Here is a 22,713-nt window from a genome sequence, read left to right on the forward strand (position 1 = left end):
ACTGTTCATCGGAGCTTATATTTTAGAAGCAGAGATAGGCATTACATAAATAATTTTATAATTAAGTATATACTAACAGTTGTGTTCAGTGTTATGAAGAAAAGATGCCAAGTACAGTGAGGAAGAATTAAAGAAGAGTTAAAAGTGTTAGTTTTTCATATTTTTTCTCATCTTGTGTCCCTAATTGCCAGTTCTTCTGGTAAGCCTGATTTCAGTTTAATTTACCATCCCAGTTATAGATGCTTTGGAACCACCCAGTCCCTTTGTCTAAAACCTCTTTCTCTTTTTGTTTATTTTTCTACTGTAGTATAATCTAAATATACACATTTTATGAAAGGAAGAAATACTCATAACAGATCAATAGGAGAATCAAAGATGTCGCCTCTCATTATTTTTCTGATAAGTCTTTTAGAAAAGTAGAAATACTATTAAATTGAAGGGAGAATAAAAACCTAATTTTTGTTTTAAGTAAATATTTTTGAAACCAGTAAAACTATTTATATACAGAGATGATAATGAATTCAAAGAGTTTAATACTCCTTGTCCCATAATAAAACTAGGAGAATAAATTGAAAAGCAAAGACAGGTTGTTTGAAGCTGAATTCTGCCTGCCTGGTTAAACTACTTAGTGTTTGATATTAGGACTCTTAGAATTTTCCAAGCTTCATGTTGATTATGGCTTAGTCATTAATTTTTATGAGGCCATAAAATTTGCTGTTAACATTGGTGGAGTTTGAAGAGATAACAATAATTATCATTTATAGGGCATTTATAATATACCAGGCTCTGTGGGAAGTATATTAATTTATATTACGTCATTTAAAACTCTCCACAACCTATGAGGAACTCTTTAACCTCATTTTATAAATGAATATTTGAGAAATAATTTGACCAAGATCACAGAATTTATAAGTGGTAGAGCAATACCTTGAATTCAGATCTATATGCTTTTAATCATTATGCCATAAACCAATAATTTAAAACTGCATAATCTAAAATAGTACCATGCCAAAAGAAACCTTTTTCAGAAGATTTAATTTTTCTCATATGAGATTTAATTTTTCTCTTTACCCCTAAATCGATAAAATCTATTTGTAGTTGCACATATGTATTTGTTGTGTGTTTATCTAAATAAGTAGGTAATTCGCAATAAGAAAAATAAAATGAGTTGTAAAATAGTCAAAGTAGAGCAGGAAAAAGTCTATTAAAGATTTTTATTATGTCTAAGTCCATTTCTACTGCAGTAGAAATGTCACAGAGATACAAAGTCATTTCCTCCTGAAAAGGACCATTGAAAATTCTTTGCATGGAGTAGCCTTAGTTTTAGTATGATCTTACAGTCTGTCACTGCCAGACTAAGTCAGAGTCATCTGAAATGATCTTAAGAACGTACGCTTTTTGTCTAGGAGGAAGTAAGTGGATTGCATACTAGGTTAATAACCTTTTAGATTATAGCAATTACAGTTAGTAATGAAACAGACATAAAATCAATGTGCTGTGGAAAAGACCTTTGGAAATCATTTTATAACCGGCTTATAACTTATTTACTACCCTTCATTTTAGTTCCAGTTTCAGACATTGCCAGAAACACCAATGGTCTTTTTTTTCCTAATTTGTTGAAAAAGTAATGTGATAGTAATATCAAAAGAAAAGAAGTATTAACCAAAAGAAACTGTCTTCATTTTTTGGTTAATATTTCTTAATCTTTGTGCATACGCAGTTGTGGTTTTTATATGACTATACTTTGAATGAACATGCTCAGCCTAGTAGCCAAAACCCAGGGACAGGCTCAACCAGAGAAGCGAGAACCACAGATAGCTAAGTAGCCTATGTAGTCAGTAAACAGGAAATGGGGAAATGAGATGGCCAGGAAAGTAGCCTTGTAGAAAGTAAAATTAACGAGTAGAAAGCCTGATAAGATATAGCCTAAGGCAGAAAGCAGGCAGCTGTAATGACTCTTCATCTGGTTCCTATGGCCTCAGTTGTGACTTAATTTTAAGTGTTTTAGGCTGAAGCCAGAATAAGACAATAATTGATTTATAATTATGTTCTGTAAATATAAATATTAAAAAAAATCACAGCATCTAGTCTCATTTCTGTTATTGTCATGTCCATCGTTACTGCTGTAGCTCCATTCTGTTTAACATACCTTAACCTCCCTAAGCTGTCTTAACATTCCCCTTAATTGGCTATAGGTATCCTTAAACAGATTATTTTGGTTCTTCCTTCAATTACCATATTATCTCTCATCCATTATTGTCATTTTATATTCTTACTTTTCCTCTACCTGTGGAATTTGTTCCTTAACCTGCCTGATGGCTTGGATAGATGTTCCAGTTTCGGAAACAGTATGAATAGTACTAAAGCAAATCACTTACATAGGAGTATTTGATGGGCAAAGTATATTTGGAGCACGGCAGACAAGAGGTTTCCACCTCCCAATTCTTTCTTTTTAAAAATAGAGGTATTATTTCATATATAGTAAAATGTGCAAATCTTAAGTATACATACAGCTCAACGAGATTTTACCCATGTAAACACCACCCAGATCAAGATACAGAAAATTTTAATTACCCCAGAAAGTTGCCTTATGCTCTTTTTTAGGCAATATCTCCCCCAAAGGTAACTACTATTTTTTTTTAAAGATTTTATTTATTTGTTTGACAGAGAGAGAGACAGAGAGAGAGCACAAGTAGGCAGAGTGGCAGGCAGAGGGAGAGGGAGAAGCAGGCTCCCCGCTGAGCAGAGAGCCCGATGCAGGGCTCAGTCCCAGGACCCTGGGATCGTGACCAGAGGTGAAGGCAGATGCTCAACTAACTGAGCCACCCAGGCACCCCCAACTACTATTCTGACTTCTATTTCCATATATTAATTTGCATGTTCTTGAACTCTATGTAAATGGAGTCACAGAGTATATATTTTGGCATCTGGCTTCTTTCACTTGATGTAATAGTTCAATTCTTTTTCAATAGTTCATTCTTTTTTATTGATATGTAATATTCCATTGTGTGAATATAATAATTCATTTGCTCATTTTTCTGTTAATGGGTATTTGGGTTGTTTTTGGTTTGGGACTTTTATGAAAAAAGATTCTGTGGATACTCTTGTATATGTCTCTTTTTTTTTCTTTTAAAGATTTTATTTATTTAGAGAGAGAGCATGGGGGAGGGAAGGGCAGGGAGAGAAGAGAATCTTAAGCAGACTCCATGCTGAACGCGGAGCCCAACGCGGGGCTCAGTCCCTGGATCCTGAGATCACGACCTGAGCTGAAACCAAGAGTCAGACACTTAACCGACTGCACCACCCAGGTGCCCCTCTTGTATATGTCTTTTGATGGACATACGTACTCGTTTCTTTTGGATATATGTCTAAGTGTAGAATTGCTAGGTCATAGGGAAGTCTGTGTTTAAATTTATTAGACACTGCCAAACAATTTTTTAAATGGTTGGACCATTTTATATTCCTACCAACAATATCTGCAAGTTCCTGTTATTCCATATTGTTGCCCATACTTGTCAGTCTTTGTAATTTTAGTCATTCTGGTTTGGTGTGTAGTGGTGTCTCACTGAGGTTTTAATTTGTGTTTCTCCATTGAGTAATGATGTTGAACACTTGTCAAAAGCTTGTTGGCCTGTTGGATAGCATCTTTTGTAATGTGCCTCTACAAGTCTTTTGCCCATTTTAAAATTGGGTTGTCTTTTTCTTACTGATTTTTGTATATTTTCTGGATTAATTCTTTGTCAGATTATGTATTGTGAATATGTTTTCCCAGTTTCTGACTTGCTTTTTTACATTTCTAATAGAGTCTTCAGAGGAGCCAAAGTTCCTAGGCAAGAGTTTTTAAAGGCACCTCAAACACCAATTTATTAACTAATATACTAGCCATCTGTTGGTAATTGTGTTGGTTTTCTATTGCTACTGTAACAAAGCACCACAAATTAAGTGGCTTAAAATAATAAATAAATGTATTATCTTGTAGTTCTATAGATTAGAATTCTAACACAGGTCTCACTGGGCTAAAATTATAAGATTGGCAGATCTGTGTTTCTTTCTGAATCTCTAGGAGAGAGGCAGTTTCCTTGTCTTTCTTTTCCAGTTTATATGGCTCATGGCCCCTTTCTAGCATTCCCTAGCATTCCTAGGCTCATGGCCCCTTTCCTGTATCTTCAAAGCTAATAACTTTATATCTCTGAGCATTCTTCCATAGTCACATCTCCCAAAGGCTCCTGCTTTTGAGGATTCAGGTGATTAGGTTGGGCATACTATAATAATCTAGGATAATCTCCTCAACTCAAGGTCCTTAATTTAATCACATTTGCAAAGTCATTTTTTGCCATTTAAGGTACAGTGACATATTCACAGGTTCTAGGGCTGGGATGTAGACATCTTTGGGAGCCATTATTCTGTCTACCACCATAATGTAGTTACTACTGTAGTCCATGAGTTGCTGAACTAATGTAGTAGCCCATCTGCTACTAATGTTGCAGCATCCTCATTGGCAGTGGGATGGGAGAAAGTAATCCAAAATACACTGATAAGGCTAAATAAGATATACAGGCCTCTGTATGTATGTGTGTTACTATAATAAGGTAAGTAGTAGGTTAGAAAAGAGAATGTGCAGTTCCCCTTAGGATAGGTAGGAAACAATTAGAAAAACTCTTATTAAATATCCTAAATGGCTTCCCATCAGTTTAGGGATAAAGTCCATACTTCTTAGGACAACTCTCCAAAGCTCATTCTCTTAATCACTACGCTCTACTGCCTCTCTAATATGGTAGTGCATTTTGTTTCTCATGTGAATGCTAACTTCACAAATAAAGTAGGATCATGCATGCCCTGTAATTACAGCTGGCAGTATTTTGACACCACCAAATAACACCAAAATCTCTAACCTGAGGTCATAATTTTAAAATAATCACACCTTATACCATTAATGCCTTTGCTACTTTATAATAATATGCCCCTCTCCTTTTTCATTTATTCTAGGTCCCTTCTTATACATTTTGGTAAATCATGATAGAATTTAAAAAGAACTCATAGTATTTCTTGGGCCGTTAATTTTCTGTCATGGCAAATAAACTAACCTACTTCTAAAATCTAATGACTCTATTCTCTATGTACATGGATTTTTTAATAGCTTGAGTTAGGGATTATAAAATTTTGTTGATGCCTATTGTATGCCAGGTACATGCTAGGTAATCCTCATAGCAACCTTTCATGATAAACATTGTTATCCTTATTTTATATCTTTGGCAGCTGAGTCTCAGAGTTAACCATCTTGCCAAAGTGATGGACTTGGGATTCTAGTTTAGATCTGATTCCAAAGTCCTTGTACACTCTTTCCACGGTGTGGTCAGTCAAATGGATCAAAGTAAATGGGTATCTGTATTCTCTTGTAACCTTGAAAAACTTTGGTAGCATGCCAAAATATTTGAATCAAAAGGTTCCAACTCAGTGAAATTCTATTATATGCTTGAGAGACTCTTAAAACTGTACTGAAGTGCTGTGAATATGAACGTCTAATTAGAAGATGTACAGTGACCTTTCTATTCTAATTCCGTATTGTTTTGACTGCCTCAGTTTTCACTTTAGCTGTGGCCATGTAGGGAAACTTGTCCCTGTCACTGGTTTTTTGGAATGTTCTAGATAATTCCTACAAATGTGAATTTTCTTTTTTTTATTATTTTTTTAAAATGTGAATTTGATTTTAACTTTGATGCCTCGGACTTTTTAAGGGAAACATCGTGATGAAATGTTGGCTAAGAGTCACCCTTACATTAATTGTTTATTCTCCATGTGATTGAATTGGTTTGCAGATAGAAGAAAAGGAAAATGCTTAGATTCCTCTTTAAAGTATCTCCAGGATTTCTAATTTGTATAATTAATTTAAGGATCAATGAATGTTGTTTTGTTTTCACACGTTTCACATTTGTTCCTTTGGCGTAAATAACTCAACTTCTCTATTGAATTTCTTATTTGCTCCAGTTTGGATGCCATTCAGAAAATATACACCTGTTGAGACAAATTGTAGCGTGTCAATGGTGAGAACTGGTTTACTGTGCTAAATTTCACCATTATCCTTCAGCCGAGCATGCCACTTTTGGTTCAACCATTTTCTCTTTAAAAGAGATAACCTATTTGAGGGGCGCCTGGGTGGTGCATATGGTTGAGCAACTGACTTTTGATTTCAGCTCAGGTCATGATCTTGGGGTCCTGAGATCTACCCTGTGCTGGGCTCCGAGCTGGCTGCTTGGGATTCTCCCTCTCTCTCTCTCTCAAATAACTAACTAACTAACTAACTAACTAACTAAATAAATAAATAAATAAATAATCTATCTATCTATCTTAAAAAAAAAAGATAACCTATTTGAAAATCTGTGTGCCTTGGCAAGTTGGTCCTAATTTGGACTCTGCCTTACTAGCCTCATCTTCCACAACTCTCCCACGTATATTTTACACTTCACATCAAACTACTTGCTGTTTTTAGTACCATCTGTATTTTTACATCTCTGCCTTTAACCTCTTTTGTCTGGTAAATTCAGCATGTCTGTCCTTTAGGACTTGGTGTACTGTCTTTTCCTCTAGAAAGCTTGCCTTTAAACCTTCCTCAGTCCCTTATAGAATTGGATGACCCTATTCTGTGCTACCACTGAGTACAATGCGTATCTTTACCACAGCATTTAATATATACCATATTATAATTATTTGTCTACCTCTACTGAGGTAGAGGTCAGTGATTCATCAGTCTTATATAATACCCAGTGCTCATTACGTCACATGCCCTCCTTAATGTCTGTTACCCAGTTCTTCCATTCCCCCACCTCCCTCCCCTCCAGCAACCCTCAGTTTGTTTCCTATGATTACGAGTCTCTTATGGTTTGTCTTCCTCTCTGGTTTCTTCTTGTTTTCTTTTTTCCTCTCTTCCCCTATGATACTCTGTTTTGTTCCTTAAATTCCACATATAAGTGAGATCATATGATAGTTGTCTTTCTCTGATTGATTTATTTCACTTAGCATAATACCCTCTAGTTCCATCCACATTGTTGCAAATGGCAAGATTTCATTTTTTTTAATGGCTGAGTAGTATTCCATTGTATATATATACCACATCTTCTTTATCCATTCATCTGTCAGTGGACATCTGGGCTCTTTCCATAGTTTGGCTATTGTGGACATTGCTGCTATGAATATTGGGGTGCAGGTGCCCCTTCAGGTCACGACATTTGTGTCTTTGGGGTAAATATCCAGTAGTGCAATTGCTGGGTCATAGGGTAGCTCTATTTTCAACTTTTTGAGGAACTTCCATACTGTTTTTCACAGTGGCTGCACCAGCTTGCATTCCCACCAACAGTGTAAGAGGGTTCCTATTTCTCCTCATCCTCACCAACATCTGTCATTTCCTGACTTGTTTATTTTAGCCATTCTGACTGTATTTCCCTGATGCCGAGTGATGTTGAGCACTTTTTCACGTGTCTGTCGGCCATTTGTATGTCTTCTTTGGAAATATGTCTGTTCATGTCTTTTGCCCATTTCTTGACTGGATTCTTTGTTTTTTGGATGTTGAGTGTGATAAGTTCTTTATAGACCTTGGATACTAGCCCTTTATCTGATACATCATTTGCAAATATCTTCTCCCATTCTGTTGGTTGTCTTTTGGTTTTGTTGACGGTGTCCTTTGCTGTGCAAAAGCTTTTTATCTTGATGAAGTCCCAATAGTTCATATTTGCCTTTGTTTCCCTTGCCTTTGGAGACATGTCTAGCAAAAAGTTGCTGTGGCCGAGGTCAAAGACGTTGCTGCTTGTGTTCTCCTCTAGGATTTTGATGGATTGCTGTCTCACATTTGGGTCTTTCATCCATTTTGAGTCTATTTTTGTGTGTGGTGTAAGGAAATGGTCCAGTGTCATTCTTTTACATGTGGCTGTCCAATTTTCCCAACACCATTTGTTGAAGAGACTGTCTTTTTTCCATTGGATATTCTTCCCTGCTTTGTCGAAGATGAGTTGACCATAGAGTTGAGGGTCCATTTCTGGGCTCTCTATTCTGTTCCATTGATCTATGTGTCTGTTTTTGTGCCAGTACCAGACTGTCTTGATGATTATAGCTTTGTAACAGAGCTTGAAGTCCAAAATTGTGATGCCACCAGCTTTGCTTTTCTTTTTCAACATTCCTCTGGCTATGCGGGGTCTTTTCTGGTTCCATACAAATTTTAGGATTATTTGTTGCAGCTCTGTGAAAAAAGTTGATGGCGTTTTGATAGGGATTGCATTGAATGTGTAGATTGCTCTAGGTAGCATAGACATTTTCACAATATTTGTTCTTCCAATTCATGAGCATGGAACGTTTTTCTATTTCTTTGTGTCTTCTTCAATTTCTTTCATGAGTATTCTGTAGTTTTTTGAGTACAGATCCTTTGCCTCCTTGGTTAGATTTATTCCTAGTTATCTTATGGTTTTGGTGCAATTGTAAATGGGATCAATTTCCTAATTTCTCTTTCTTCTTTCTCGTTGTTAGTGCGACTGATTTCTGTAATTGATTTTATATCCTGCCACTTTACTGAATTCCTGTATGAGTTCTAGCAATTTTGGGGTGGAGTCTTTGGGTTTTCCACATAAAGTATCATGTCATCTGCAAAGAGTGAGAGTTTGACTTCTTCTTTGCCAATTCAGATGCTTTTTATTTCTTTTTGTTGTCTGATTGCTGAAGCTAGGACTTCTAATACTATGTTGAATAGCAGTGGTGATAGTGGACATCCCTGCTGCGTTCCTGACCTTCAGGGAAAAGCTCTCAGTTTTTTCCCATTGAGAATGATATTCACTGTGGGCTTTTCATAGATGGCTTTTATGATATTGGGGGTATGTACCCTTTATCCCTACACTGTGAAGAGTTTTAATCAAGAAAGGATGCTGTACTTTATCAAATGCTTTTTCTGCATCTATTGAGAGGATCATATGGTTCTTGTTCTTTCTTTTATTAATGTATTGTATCACATTGATTGAGTTGCGGATGTTGAACCAACCTTGCAGCCCAGGAATAAATCCCACTTCGTCGTGGTGAACAATCCTTTTAATGTACTATTGGATCCTATTGGCTAGTATTTGGGTGAGAATTTTTGCATCCATGTTCATCAGGGATATTGGTCTGTAATTCTCCTTTTTGGTAGGGTCTTTGTCTGGTTTTGGGATCAAGGTGATGCTGGCTTCATAGAAAGAGTTTAGAAGTTTTCCTTCCATTTCTGTTTTTTAAAACAGCTTCAGAAGAATAGGTATTAGTTTTTCTTTAAATATTTGGCAGAATTACCATGGGAAGCCATCTGGCCCAGGACTGTTGTTTGTTGGGAGATTTTTGATTACTGCTTCAATTTCCTTGCTGGTTATGGGTCTGTTCAGGTTTTCTCTTTCTTCCTGGTTCAGTTTTGGTAGTTTATAGATCTCTAGGAATAAATGTATCCATTTCTTCCAGATTGCCTAATTTGTTGGCATATAGATGCTCATAATATGTTCTTACAATTATTTGTATTTCTTCGGTGTTGGTTGTGATATCTCTTTCATTCATGATTTTATTTATTTATTATTTACTTATTTACTTATCTTTTTGATAAGTCTGGCCAGGGGTTTATCAAATCTTATTAATTCTTTCAAATTTTTTTTTAAGATTTTATTTATTCACTTGAGAGAGAGAGAGAGCACAAGCAGGGGAAGAGGCAGAGGGAAAGGGAGAAGCAGACTCCCTGCCAAGCTGGGAGCCTGACATGGGGCTTGATCCCAGGACCTGGAGATCATGACCTGAGCTGAAGGCAGATGCTTAACCATCTAAGCGACCCAGGTGCTCCTTATTAATTCTTTCAAAGAACCAACTCCTAGTTTTATTGACTTGTTCTACTGTTCTTTTGTTTTCTATTTCATTGATTTCTGCTCTGATCTTTATTATTTCTCTTCTCTTGCTGGGTTTAGGCTTTATTTGCTGTTCTTTCTCCAACTCCTTCAGGTGTAAAGTTCCGTTATGTATTTGAGACCTTGTTTCTTGAGAAAGGCTTGTATTGCTATATACTCCCCTCTTAGGACTGCCTTTGCTGCATCCCAAAGGTTTTGAACAATTGTGTTTTCATTTTTTGTTTCCATGAATTTTTTAATTCTTTAATTTCCTGGTTGACCCATTCATTCTTTAGTAGGATGCTCGTTAGCCTCCATGTATTTGAATTCTTTCCAAATTTCCTCTTGTGATTGAGTCCCAGTTTCAAGGCACTGTGGTCTGAAAATATGCAGGGAATGATCCCAGTCTTTTGGTACTGGTTGAAACCTGATTTGTGACCCAGTTTGTGATCTATTCTGGAGAATGTACCATGTGCACTTGAGAAGAATATGTATTCTGTTGCTTTGGGATGGAATGCTCTGAATATATCTGTGAAGTCCCATCTGGTCCAGTGTGTCATTCAAAGCCCTTATTTCCTTGTTGATCTTCTGTCCATTTCCGTGAGTGGGGTGCCAAAGTCTGCTACTATTATTGTATTATTTTTTTATGTGTTTCTTTAATTTTGTTATTAACTGGCTGTTGCCTTGTTAGGGGCATAAATTTTACAATTGTTCTTCTTTTTGGATAGACCCTTTAATTATGATATCCTTCTTCATCTCTTAAAAACAGTCTTTGGTTTAAAATCTAATTTGTCTGATACAAGGATTGCCACCCCAGCTTTCTTTTGATGTCCATTAGCATGGTAAATGGTTTTCCACCCCCTCACTTTAAATTGGGAGGTGTCTTTGGGTCTAAAATGAGTCTTTTGTGGGGCGCCTGGGTGGCTCAGTTGGTTAAGCGACTGCCTTCAGCTCAGGTCATGATCCTAGAGTCCTAGGATCGAGTCCCGCATCAGACTCCCCTCTCGGCGGGGAGTCTGCTTCTCCCTCTGACCCTCCCCCCTCTCATGCTCTGTCTCATTCTTTCTCTCTCAAATAAATAAATAAAATAAAATGAGTCTTTTGCAGACAGCGTAGAGTCTTGCTTTTTTATCCAGTTTCTGATACCAGTGTCTTTTGATTGGGGCATTTAGCCCATTTACATTCAGAGTAACTATTGAATATACCATACTTATATCATTTAATATACCATATTGTAATTATCTGTTTACTTTCTGACTCTCCCCTAATGTTATTTAGTAGTTAAGGGGGAAAGTGGCAGAATATGAGGTTGGAGAGATTTAGGCAGGAGCCAGATCATGCAGGGCCAGAGTAAAGAGTCTGGATTTTATTCTAAGAATGTAACATGATCCTATTTATGTTTTTAAAAGATCACCGTGACTGCTTTGTGGAGAATGGATTGTGGATGGTAAGAGTGCCAGCTGGGAACCTAGTTAACAGACTGTTGCAGTGGCGCAAGTGAGAGGTGATAGTGGTTTAGAGTAGGACAGTGGAGACTGGAGAGAAGTCGTTGATTCAGGACATATATTGGAGATAGTGCCTTTAGGGCTTATTAATGTGTTAAATGTGGGAGTTAAAGATTTTCAGATTACTTTCTAGGTTTCTAGTTTGAGCAAGTGTCTAGAGAGAAGATCTGGCATTCTGTTTTTATTTATTTATTTAAAGATTTTATTTATTTATTTGAGAGAGAGAATGAGAGAGAGCACATGAGAGGGGGGAGGGTCAGAGGGAGAAGCAGACTCCCTGCCGAGCAGGGAGCCCGATGCGGGACTTGATCCCGGGACTCCAGGATCGTGACCTGAGCCGAAGGCAGTCGCCAACTGAGCCACCCAGGCGCCCCTGGCGTCTGTGTTTATTATGTTGAGTTTGAAATGCCTGTTAGACATTGAGTGAAGGTGTTAAAATATATGAGATTGGAGTTCATAGGGGGGGTTAGGCATCATTGTCCTAACGTTGGTATTTAAAGCTGTGGAAACTGATGAGATCACCCAGGAAATGAATCTAGGAAGGGAAGATGGCCAAAGATTAATATAAATACCATAAGTTCATCACCCAGAGGTAGAACCTGGCATGCAGACATCTTAATAGGCCCCTATTTAATATTTAACCATTTTAAAATTAGTTGCCCATATTTGAGAGTTCCCATAGAAATCCAAATCCTTGGGGCACCTGGGTGGCCCAGTCGGTTGAGCATCTGCCTTCAGCTCAGGTCATGATCCCAGGGTCCTAGGATTGAGCCCCAAGTGGGACTCCCTGCTCGGCAGGGGTCAAGGAGAGGGGGGTCTGCATCTTCCTCTCCCTCTGCCCCTCCCCCCACTCATGCTCTCTCTCGCATTCTCTCTCTCTCAAATAAATAAATAAAATCTTAAAAAGAAAAAAAAAAGAAATCCAGGTCTTTGCCTTCTCTGAATAATTAGAAGATGCAACATCACTGAGCTTGTATGTCTTCATGGGAGCAGTCAGCCCAAGCTGTTCTTCTTAGAATGGTCTGTATAGTTGACCACAATCTCTACTGTTCCCTTATTGTTCTTCACTTAGCTATTTTACTCAAATGACTCTCTGGGCATTTGAATTTACAGCCCCTGATTTAGACCTTAAGGATAGAAGGAGTCAACAAAGGAACCTAGGAAGAAGCAATCATGAGATAAGAAAACCAGGAGAATAGGGCATTACAGAAAACTAGGTAGGAAGGTGTTTCAATTATTAAATGCCACTAAGAGATTGAGTAAGATGAAGACAGAAAAGGGCTGTTGTTTTTGGTGTGAATGGGTTTGAGGAATAGATGGGAAAGAGAGGTAAGGACGCGGAAATAGTTCTTTTGAAAACTCAGGAAAGTGAAGAGGTGTAGGTAATGGGGCAGAAGGGTGGCTTTTGGAGATATTAACGAATATGTGAACAGTCCATTAGAGAAGTAGACATTAATGATGCAGGAGAGAAAGGTGATAATAAATTGAAGATTTAGGAGAACAGATGATATCGTAGAGCACAAGAGCCCAATTGTGGGCTTGTTAGAAGGAGACATGCTGCTTCAGGGAGGGAAGGAGAGTGTTGGTCCTGAGGTGATGGCAATATGGAATACTGATAGATAAAAATGAGAATCTTCAGTGTTCACACAGAGCCAGAGAATTATCTTAGGCCAAAGATTTAGACTAAATATAGACTTTTATTCATTCATTCAAAGAGAGAGGGGGAGACGGGTGGGGGGAGGGGAAGAGGGAGGAGAGAGAATTTTAAGCCGTCTCCATGCACAGCATGTAGCCTGATGCAGGCCTTGATCTCACAACCTTGAGATTATGACCTGAGCCAAAATCAAGAGTTGGTAACTTAACCAACTGAGCCACTCAGGTGCCCCTAGACTTATATTTAGACTTACAGATTTATATAGATTTACTTAGATTAAATACCGATTTTGGAATTTAATCTGTAAAAATCTGATACTTTTCTTAAAGAGCACATAATAGTCATATATAGTCTCATAGTATTGAAAGAGGAGAATATTACTTTACATTTTATAGGTGAGAACTGAGGGTCAGACATGTGGATTTAAGATTGCCCATTGAGCAGAACTGGGGCTTCAGCCCCTAGTCATCACGAGTTCCAGTCTTACACTCTTTCTGACATACCCATATCTCTAACTTACTGACCTAAAATCTAAGTGAACTAGCCATGTACTTTAATCTTAAGGGAACATTAATTGATTTTTTTATCAGGTTTTAGCATTGTGGTTGGGAGAATATGCTTACTAAATTTGTTTTTTACCACCTTTGTGATTCAGAATTTAAAAGGGAAAAAATAAGTTCCAAAACTGATTTGGAGATTTTTCTTTTAATAGCCTTCTTAAAACTATAGAAAATATGTTCTGTTGAGAAAAAGGTAATATTGAACATCTGCAGAATATTTTTTCCTGTCTTCCTGAGTTGAATAATAAAACTTGAAATCATACCTTGCCCTCATTTCTTATCTAATGAAAATAAGTTTGAGTCTTATATATGTGCCTTATATTTCCACATCTGGCTTTTGAAAGGATTTTATTTGGTGCCTCTAATTCTGTCTTGATTCATATTCTTACAGAATAATTCCTTCTTAAGTTTTGGATCAGCCTTGACTCATTAAAGTTTATACACCAGAAACAGTAGTTTCTGAAGAATAATTTCTAGATACCTGTATCTTGTCAAGACAATTTAATGACAGCCTTAAATTACAAACTTATTTTTCACTTTAAGATTCATATTCATAGGGGGCACCTGAGTGGCTCAGTCGGCTATGCGGCTGCCTTCGGCTCAGGTCATGATCCTGGAGTCCTGGGATTGAGCCCCACATTGGGCTCCCTGCTCAGCGGGGAGTCTGCTTCTCCCTCTTCCTCTCCCTGCCACTCTGCCTCCTTGTGCTCACTCTCTCTCTGTCAAGTAAGTAAAAACAGTCTTTTAAAAAATATATTTAAAAAAAGATTCATATTCATAAATAAAGTCTTTAAACTACATAGATATTACTAATTTTGGTGGGGTTTTAAAAATCGTTCTTTTGCTTTTGTGACTTACTGAGATTTACAGCTAGAGGGTTTTTACACCCTTTTCCCTCATTAAAGCACATAAGCACATCATAGTTTTCCCTTGGATCTGGGTATAGTCAGTATGATAAATTATTTTAAGAGACTCAGTTATCACTGTTAATCCTCTTGGTCTCATTTTCCTGTTATATATATTTGAAGGTTTTATTTTTAAGTAATCTCTACATCCAACGTGGGGCTCGAACTCACAACCCAGAGATCAAGAGTACCACGTTCTACCAACTGAGCCAGCCAGGCACCCCTCATTTTCTTTCCAATATTTTAATGTGTCTGGAGAACATCTGGGTTAACCATTGATTAGAGGGGAGGTGACCAAAATGCTTCCTGAACTCTCCTTCGATTTCTTGTGAAATGTGGGCATGTGGCTGAGTTTCCTATCTGGCTCACATTAGAGGCATGCTTTTGGGCATCCTAGTTTATTTTTCTCCTTCCCTTTGCAGACCACCTCCTGCCCTTGTTTCCTGTGCCACAAGTTTCCTTAGGTCCTGGGCACAAAACCACAATTTCATCCTTGACTAGTCCCCTTATTCCCCCTCTCAGAACTCCCATATCCCTTCATTAGCCAAGTCTTCAGGTTCTATCTTTGTGATCTCTAGAATAGCTTCTTTCTTTCCATTTTTGTTGTCATCATTCTAATTGAGAACCTGTATTTTTTTTTTTTCACCTAGACTTCTCCTTACTAACTTCACAGGTGGCATGGGACACCATGCATTCTTTTCCTAAGTAAAAGTTCTGTTCTTTTGGACATCTGCTGCCCTACAAAATTCTGATATTTCTCTTAATTGCTTCCAGGAGTAGGTGTGACAGAAGGAAAGGCTTTAGGGCAGACGGACTTTGTTTCTAATCTGAGCTTTGCCACTTACTAGCTTTTTGATATTTCCAGACATCACTTTCTTCCTGTACAAAATGGGAATAATGTGGGAATACCTTGTAGATCTTTTGAAACGACTGGAGGTAGAGTGTATAAAGTGCCATGCCTGGCACTGGTATTACAGGTGCAAACTAAAAAACACTGTATGTGCTCCCATCTCACCTTTCTGCCTTATTTTCTGTTCCTGATACTCAGTCCTATTGAATGAAATGCTTATTCCTAAGTATTGTCCACATCTCCATACCTTTACTCAAACTGTATATATGTTCTCCACTTGTATGTTCTCCCTCGCCTTATCTGCCTGCAAATCTCTCTTAAGTTCTATCTCAAATGTCACCTTGTGAGGCAAGCCTTTCTGTTCTTATTGTCCACATTCTACCCAAATAATGTTTTTTCTTCTTTGGAACTATTTCCCGTATTATTTTTTCAATTCAGGGACATTCCTTACCACCCTCTACTACCAATACACATACTCTAATATGAAGTGCTGGATCATTGAGGAGGAAGAAAAAAAATCAACCAATTAGCAAGTACTTAATAAGTGTTCTTTATATTTTCAGCACTGTTCTAGGTTCTAGAGATTCTTTAGTGAACTATAGAGACCTAGATCATGCCTTTATGAATCTTAGAATTTAACAGTGATCTTTGGCTTTTGATGTTCAGCAAAATCATTGGCAGGCTTTTAAAATACGGGTACCAGAGTATCCACTAAATCAGGAGTTTCTAGAACAAGGGCCTCTAGGTAAAACAGAATTCTCCAAATCTGATAACTACTGGCCTAGCCAAACACTATTTCTTACATGCCCTGTTATGGTTGTCTTAATGGAGGAGGAAGCAGAGGAAGATTTGACTTAGGAGGTGACATTTAAAATGGATATGGGGTATACACTGAAGTATTAAGGGTAAAGGGACATGATGTATCCAATTTACTCATGGTTCATAAAAATAATTATATATGTACACATATATATACATACATTTATATATACACACACATATGTGGATATAGATATCAAAATGTTAGAAATGGTGTTTCTGGGGCACCTGGGTGGTTCAGTCCGTTAAACGTCTGCCTTTGGCTCAGGTCATGATCCCAGGGTTCTGGGATTGAGCCCCACATCAGGCTCTCTGCTCAGCAGGAAGCCTGCTTCTCCCTCTCCCACTCCCCCTGCTTGTGCGCGCTCTCTCTCTGTCAAATAAATAAATAAAATCTTAAAAAAAAGAAATGTTGATTCTGAGTAGAACATACACTGCAGTTTACTATTCTTTAAACATTTCTGAAGTTCGAAATTGTTTGAAAAGAAGAAGCTAACAGGAATGAGCAAAAGTTAACTGGATCTAGAAATTGTGTAAGATTTCGTGGGGGTTTTTTTTAAGTGTTTTTTTGTTTGTTTGTTCGTTTTGTAATCTCTACTCCCATCGTGGGGCTAGGACTCACTACCCCAAGATCAAGAGTCTTATGCACTTCCAACTGAGCCAACCAGGTGCCCCAAAGTTGTATAACATTTCAATAACCAGAGACACAGATTATAGGATTGGAGGCAGGGTATAAGTATTCCAGGCTGAAAGGACAGGGTAATCACAAGACCAGCAAAGGCAGAGGAGACTAGAAGTTGATAGTGTGAGGTAAGAGACCAGTCAGGTAAGCAGTCAGGTGTGACTGAACTACAAGCTGCAATAAAAGAAATGAGTGGAGCCAGATTATGAAGCTCCATGTATGCCTTGCAAATTTAGTCTGTCATTTAAACTAGTGGCTGCCAAGTAGAATACTCACAGCCCAAGTGGTAAGGAAAATGATCTGTTGAAGTGCACCAAGAAAACTTTGTAACTTCTCTTTGTATATATGTTACCTCTTTCTTTACCTCATCTAAATTTCTATTTTATGTGTTTTAAAAAATATGTAGTATCTTAACACAGTAGTGTATATACAGTTTGTAAATAAATATCATATATGGGGTTGCTAAAATTTTTTTTTGGTTGATATCAAAGTTGAGAGACCACTCCTTTAGACATTTTCCTGCCTTGTAATTAGAGCAATATTTTTAAAAATGCAAAACTAATTATATTAGTCCCTGTATGTATGCATGTGTATATGTGTGTATACATACATTTGGGTATATGTGTATAGTTTTTCAACAACTTAGTCTTTAATATAAAGTCCAAATCTGAATCAGATTTTAACATGACTTTAAATGCTCTTCTTAGTCTGCTGCCTACAAATCATGCCAATCTACTCACTGACTGGATCCCTATTCCAACATTGTTCATGGTGTAAGCCAAGTTCTTTCAGTTTTTTTAATGCACTACCTTGACTTTACATCTGCAGGATCCTTCTACATAGAATGGTCTCATTTGTTTAAAAAAAAATCCTTTTACTTGCTTAACTTCTGTTTATTCTTCAAGCCCTATCTTATGTGTTACTTCCCCCAGTAGCCCTCTTCTGACTCCCCAGATGAGGTTGTAGTTCCTGTGTTCAGAAATGGCCCCTTTCATATTTTTAATAGCTTAAAGTTCTGAGGACAGGAACCTTATCTCTCTTGTTCACTCATTTATCCCAGAGGAAATGCTTGGAATGTTGTTGAGGGCCCAGTAAATATTTGTTAAAAAGGAAATGGGGTTGTGCAGCAGCAGGAACTCTCATTCATTAGTGGTGGGAATGCAAAATGGTATAGCCACTTTGGAAGATAGTTTGATGGTTTCTTACAAAATTAAGTATACTAGGGCACCTGGGTGGCTCAGTTGGTTAAGCGACTGCCTTCGGCTCAGGTCATGATCCTGGAGTCCCTGGATCGAGTCCCGCATCGGGCTCCCTGCTCAGCGGGGAGTCTGCTTCTCCCTCTGACCCTCCCCCCTCTCATGTGCTCTCTCTCATTCTCTCTCTCTCTCAAATAAATAAATAAAATCTTTAAAGACAAAAAAACAACAAAAAAACCAAAATTAAGTATACTCTCACCATACGATTCAGCAGTCACACTTATTGGTATTTACCCAAAAGGGTTGAAAGCTTATCTTCATGCAAATACCTGCACACAGGTATTTATAGCAGCTTTATTTACAAGGCTGGGCTTGGAAGCAACTTAGATGTCCTTTAGTAGGTGAGTGGATAGATAAACTGTTAGACCTTTAGACAATGAAATATTTATTCAGTGCTAAAAAGAAGTGAGGTATCAAACAATGAAAAGACAAGAAGGAACCTTAAATGCCTATTATTAAGTGAAAGAATACCTATTGCTAACTGAAAAAAACTATATACTATATGATTCCAAGTATATAATATTGTGCAAAAGCAAAACTATGGAGACAGTAAAAAGATCAGTGGTTGCCAGGGTTCAGATAGAAAGAGAGATGAAATGGCAAAGCAAAGAGAATTTAGGGTAATGAAACCATTCTCTATAATATAACGGTGAATACATGTCTTTATAAAATTTGTCCATACCCAAGAGTGAACCATAAAATATAAGCTGTGGACTTTGGGTGATAATGATATACCAATGTAGGTGCATCAGTTGTAACAAATGTGGTAGGGGATCTTGATAGTGAGGGAGGCTGTGCACATGAAGAGGCAGAGTTTGTATGGAAAATCTTTGTACCTCAATTTTGTTGTGAACCTAAAACTGCTTTTAAAAAGTCCATTAAAAAATAGACAAGTCTATAATATAGAGCATTCTACAAGAAAAAAAGAGGGGGGCATGCAGCCGTCATTAGGGAAATGCCAATCAGAACCACAGTGAATACCACTTCAGTACATTAGGATGGCTATAATCCGAAAGACAGCCAATAACAAATATTGGGAGGATGTGGAGAAATTCATATATTGCTCATGAGGGTGTAAAATGATGCAGCTGCTTTTGAAAAACACTTTGGCAGTTCTTCAAAATGCTAAACACAGAGTTATCATATGACCCACAAATTCCACTCTTAGGTATGTATACCCAAGAGAAATGAAATGAAAACAAGTCTGCACAAAAACTTGCACATGAATGTTCACAAAGTAGTGTTATTCAGAATAGTCAAAATGTGGAAAAAACCTAAATGTCTATCTTAGCTTGAGTTGCCATAACAGAATACCATAGTCTGGGTGGCTTGAACAACAGACATTTATCTCTCACAGTTCTGGAGGCTGGAAAGTCCAGGATTAAGGTGCTGGCTGATTCGGTTCCTAATGAGATCTTCTTGGCTTGCAGACGGCTGCCTTCTGCTTGTCCTCACATGGCCTCTCCTGATGCATGCAGGCAGATTGAGAGTGAGGTCCTATCTTTTCCTTGTCTTCTCAGTACACTCATCCCATCATGGGGGCCCTACCTTCATAACCTCATCTAAACCTAATTACCTTCTAAAGGCTCCATGCCCAATACCATCACATTTGGGGTTAAAACTTCAACATATAAGTTGGTGGGGTGGGGACACAGCATGCAATTTGTAACAAGGTCCATCAACTGGTGAATGAATTTATAATAAAAGTCCAGAACGGGCAAATCTATAAAGACAGAAAATACATTAGTGGTTGTCTAGGGCTAAGGAGTGGGGAGATTTGAGTAGAAATAAGGAGTTACTAGTAGATATGAGATTTCTCTTTGGGTTGATGAAACTGTTCTAAAATTAGATAATGATGATGGTTGCGCAGTCTGAACATTTAAGAACAATTGAATTGTGCACCTTAAATTAATTTTATAGTATGTGAATTCTATGTCAATAAAGCTGATAAACTTTAGCAAAAACTGATGTTTGCTTTAAAGCGGCAAAATAGAAAACATTGTGTAGAGAAAGGTGATGCTCTTCTATACATTTCTTTGCATTCTAAGTAGATTCTTGAAGTAAATTGAGATCTCTGAAAATCAGACTTTTAATGCTATATAATAAAGAGTACAAGAGCATATTTGAAAAGGTTTGGACAAAAACAGTTCTTGAGTAAAGCACGATTAAGTGGCCAGTCTACTTTTCAGAATGAATAGTCATCCCACTGCATTTTATTTTTTTTATTTCATAGTATATTATATGACTTTAACTCACAGAGTTTGTGGGCTCCCCCTCCCTTCCATTAATTTACCCACCTTTGCACTTTCTAATTTCTCCTTTGGAAAAAAGACATCAACCATTCTGCTTCCTCATTTCTTTTTCCTTTTTTTTTTTTTTTTTAAGGTTTTGTTTGTTTATTTGAGAGAGAATGAGCGAGAGAAAGAGAGGGCACGAGAAGGGGCAGAGGGAGAGGGAGAAGCAGACTCCCTGCTTGAACAGGGAGCCCAATGTGGGGCTTGATCCCAGGACCCTGGGATCATGACCTGAGCTGAAGGCAGATGCTTAACCGACTGAGCCACCCACCCCTGCCTCCTTATTTCTTTAGTAAAATGAGTGCAGTAACTGTTTACTTCTGTCATCTCATGTTGAATAGTAAAAAATAATGTGATAATGTATTTAGTGATTTTTTTTAAAAAAAGCAAGAGTAATGGGGCACCTGGGTGGTGCAGTTGGTTAAGCCATCAACTTTTGGTTTCTGCTCAGGTCATGATCTCAGGGTCATGAGATCGGGCCCTGTCTTGGGCTCTGTGCTTAGCTTGGAGTCTTGAGGTTCTCTCCCTCTTCCTCTGACCCTTCTGCTTGTGCTCTCTCTTTCAAATAAGTAAATAAATCTTAAAAAAAAAAAAAAAAAGCTAGAGTAACAAGGGACACTTGGGTGGCTCAGTCGGTTAAGCATCTAACTCTTGGTTCTGGCTTAGGTCATGCTCTTAGGGTCATGGGATCAAGCTCTGTCCCGGACTCCATGCTCACCTTGGTGTGTGCTTGAGATTCTCTCCCTTTTCTTCCTCCTCTGCCCCTCCCCCCACTCGTGTTGCACATGCATGCTCAAATAAATAAATAAATAAAATCTTTTTTAAAAAGTAAGAGTAACAAATTTTTGAAATTTTTCTCAAGTGGCTTTGTACAAATTATTTAGTGACACCTCCGTTTACCGTGTTTGTTAGGCCAACTCTTATACATCCTTAAGGCTAACGCCCCTGGTTTCTTTTCTCTTCCTTCATAAGTACCCTCTACTGTTCTCCTATGTTACTCTGTATATCTCTTTATCATATCTCCACCTACTGGCATCTTATCTGCCTGTCTCTTCTGTTAGACTATATGCTTTATTAAGGCCAATGATTAGATCTTATCTTTGTAACTGTAACTGAATTTGGCAAATAGGAGGTGCTCAGTAAATGCTTGTTGAATTGAACTTAATGTAGAAGCCTTTTTGTCAGGTGTAATAGGGACTGATAATTTGGTCAGCTAATTTTTAAAACTTCAGAACAGAATTATTATAAAATTATGTATATACCTACCTTAAATTTTTTTTGAATTAAAACATGGTTAAATAATCTTTGACAATTATTTGATATATGGCATGGCCTTGGGATCCTAATTATAGTTCTACTTAGCTTTTCTCGCATTAAAAAACAAAAATTTTTAAAAACCCTAAAATGAAAATAGTTTATTTAAAATAGAGGCACTTGGGAAGAACTTTGAGACCTAAATATGGAATCTTTAGATTTTTACTATTTTTCTCAATCTAACAGGTATCTTACCCACACTTAATTCAACAGCAATTTTTTTATTATAACATTATCATTATTTTTTTTAATTAAATATTTTTTTTATTCTTATGTTAATCCCCATACATTACATCATTAGTTTTAGATGAAGTGTTCCATGATTCATTGTTTGTGCATAACACCCAGTGCTCCATGCAGAATGTGCCCTCCTCAATACCCACCACCAGGCTAACCCATCCTCCCACCCCCCTCCCCTCTAGAACCCTGTTTGTTTTTCAGAGTCCATCGTCTCTCATGGTTCGTCTACCCCTCTGATTTCCCCCGCTTCATTCTTCCCCTCCCGCTACCTTCTTCTTCTTCTTTTTTTTTTCTTAACATATATTGCATTATTTGTTTCAGAGGTACAGATCTGAGATTCAACAGTCTTGCACAATTCACAGAGCTTACCAGAGCACATACCCTCCCCAGTGTCTATCACCCAGTCACCCCATCCCTCCCACCCCACCCCCCACTCCAACAACACTCAGTTTGTTTCCTGCGATTAAGAATTCCTCATATCAGTGAGATCATATGATACATGTCTTTCTTCAACAGCAATTTTTATTAGCAACTCTCTTTTATTGAGTCTGTTTTAAGCATTTTAAATAGTTTTTGTAGAAACAACAGCTCGCTTTTTGAAATCATATTTCTGATAATACAGTGGCATTAACAGGTTTGGGAACAAATATAACTGTCTGGCTCTTAGTAAGTATACAATTCAGCTATTTGGATAAATGTGCAAGGAAGTACTAGAGTAGCTAACTAGCTGTAAGCATTATCCTGTTATGTTTAAGCTGTAAAGCT

The 22,713-nt window shown here is 37.6% G+C and overlaps 1 protein-coding gene across 5 annotated transcripts in view; it reads left to right on the top strand.

Annotated features, from left to right (window-relative positions):
- Positions 1-22,713, top strand: part of ACER3 (alkaline ceramidase 3) — a 165,816-nt gene that overhangs the window by 71,379 nt on the left and 71,724 nt on the right. The window lies entirely within an intron of this gene.

Source organism: Mirounga leonina, unplaced genomic scaffold (assembly GCF_011800145.1).
Source record: "Mirounga leonina isolate KUSES-001 unplaced genomic scaffold, KU_Mleo_1.0 Mir_92, whole genome shotgun sequence".
Taxonomy (NCBI): domain Eukaryota; kingdom Metazoa; phylum Chordata; class Mammalia; order Carnivora; family Phocidae; genus Mirounga; species Mirounga leonina.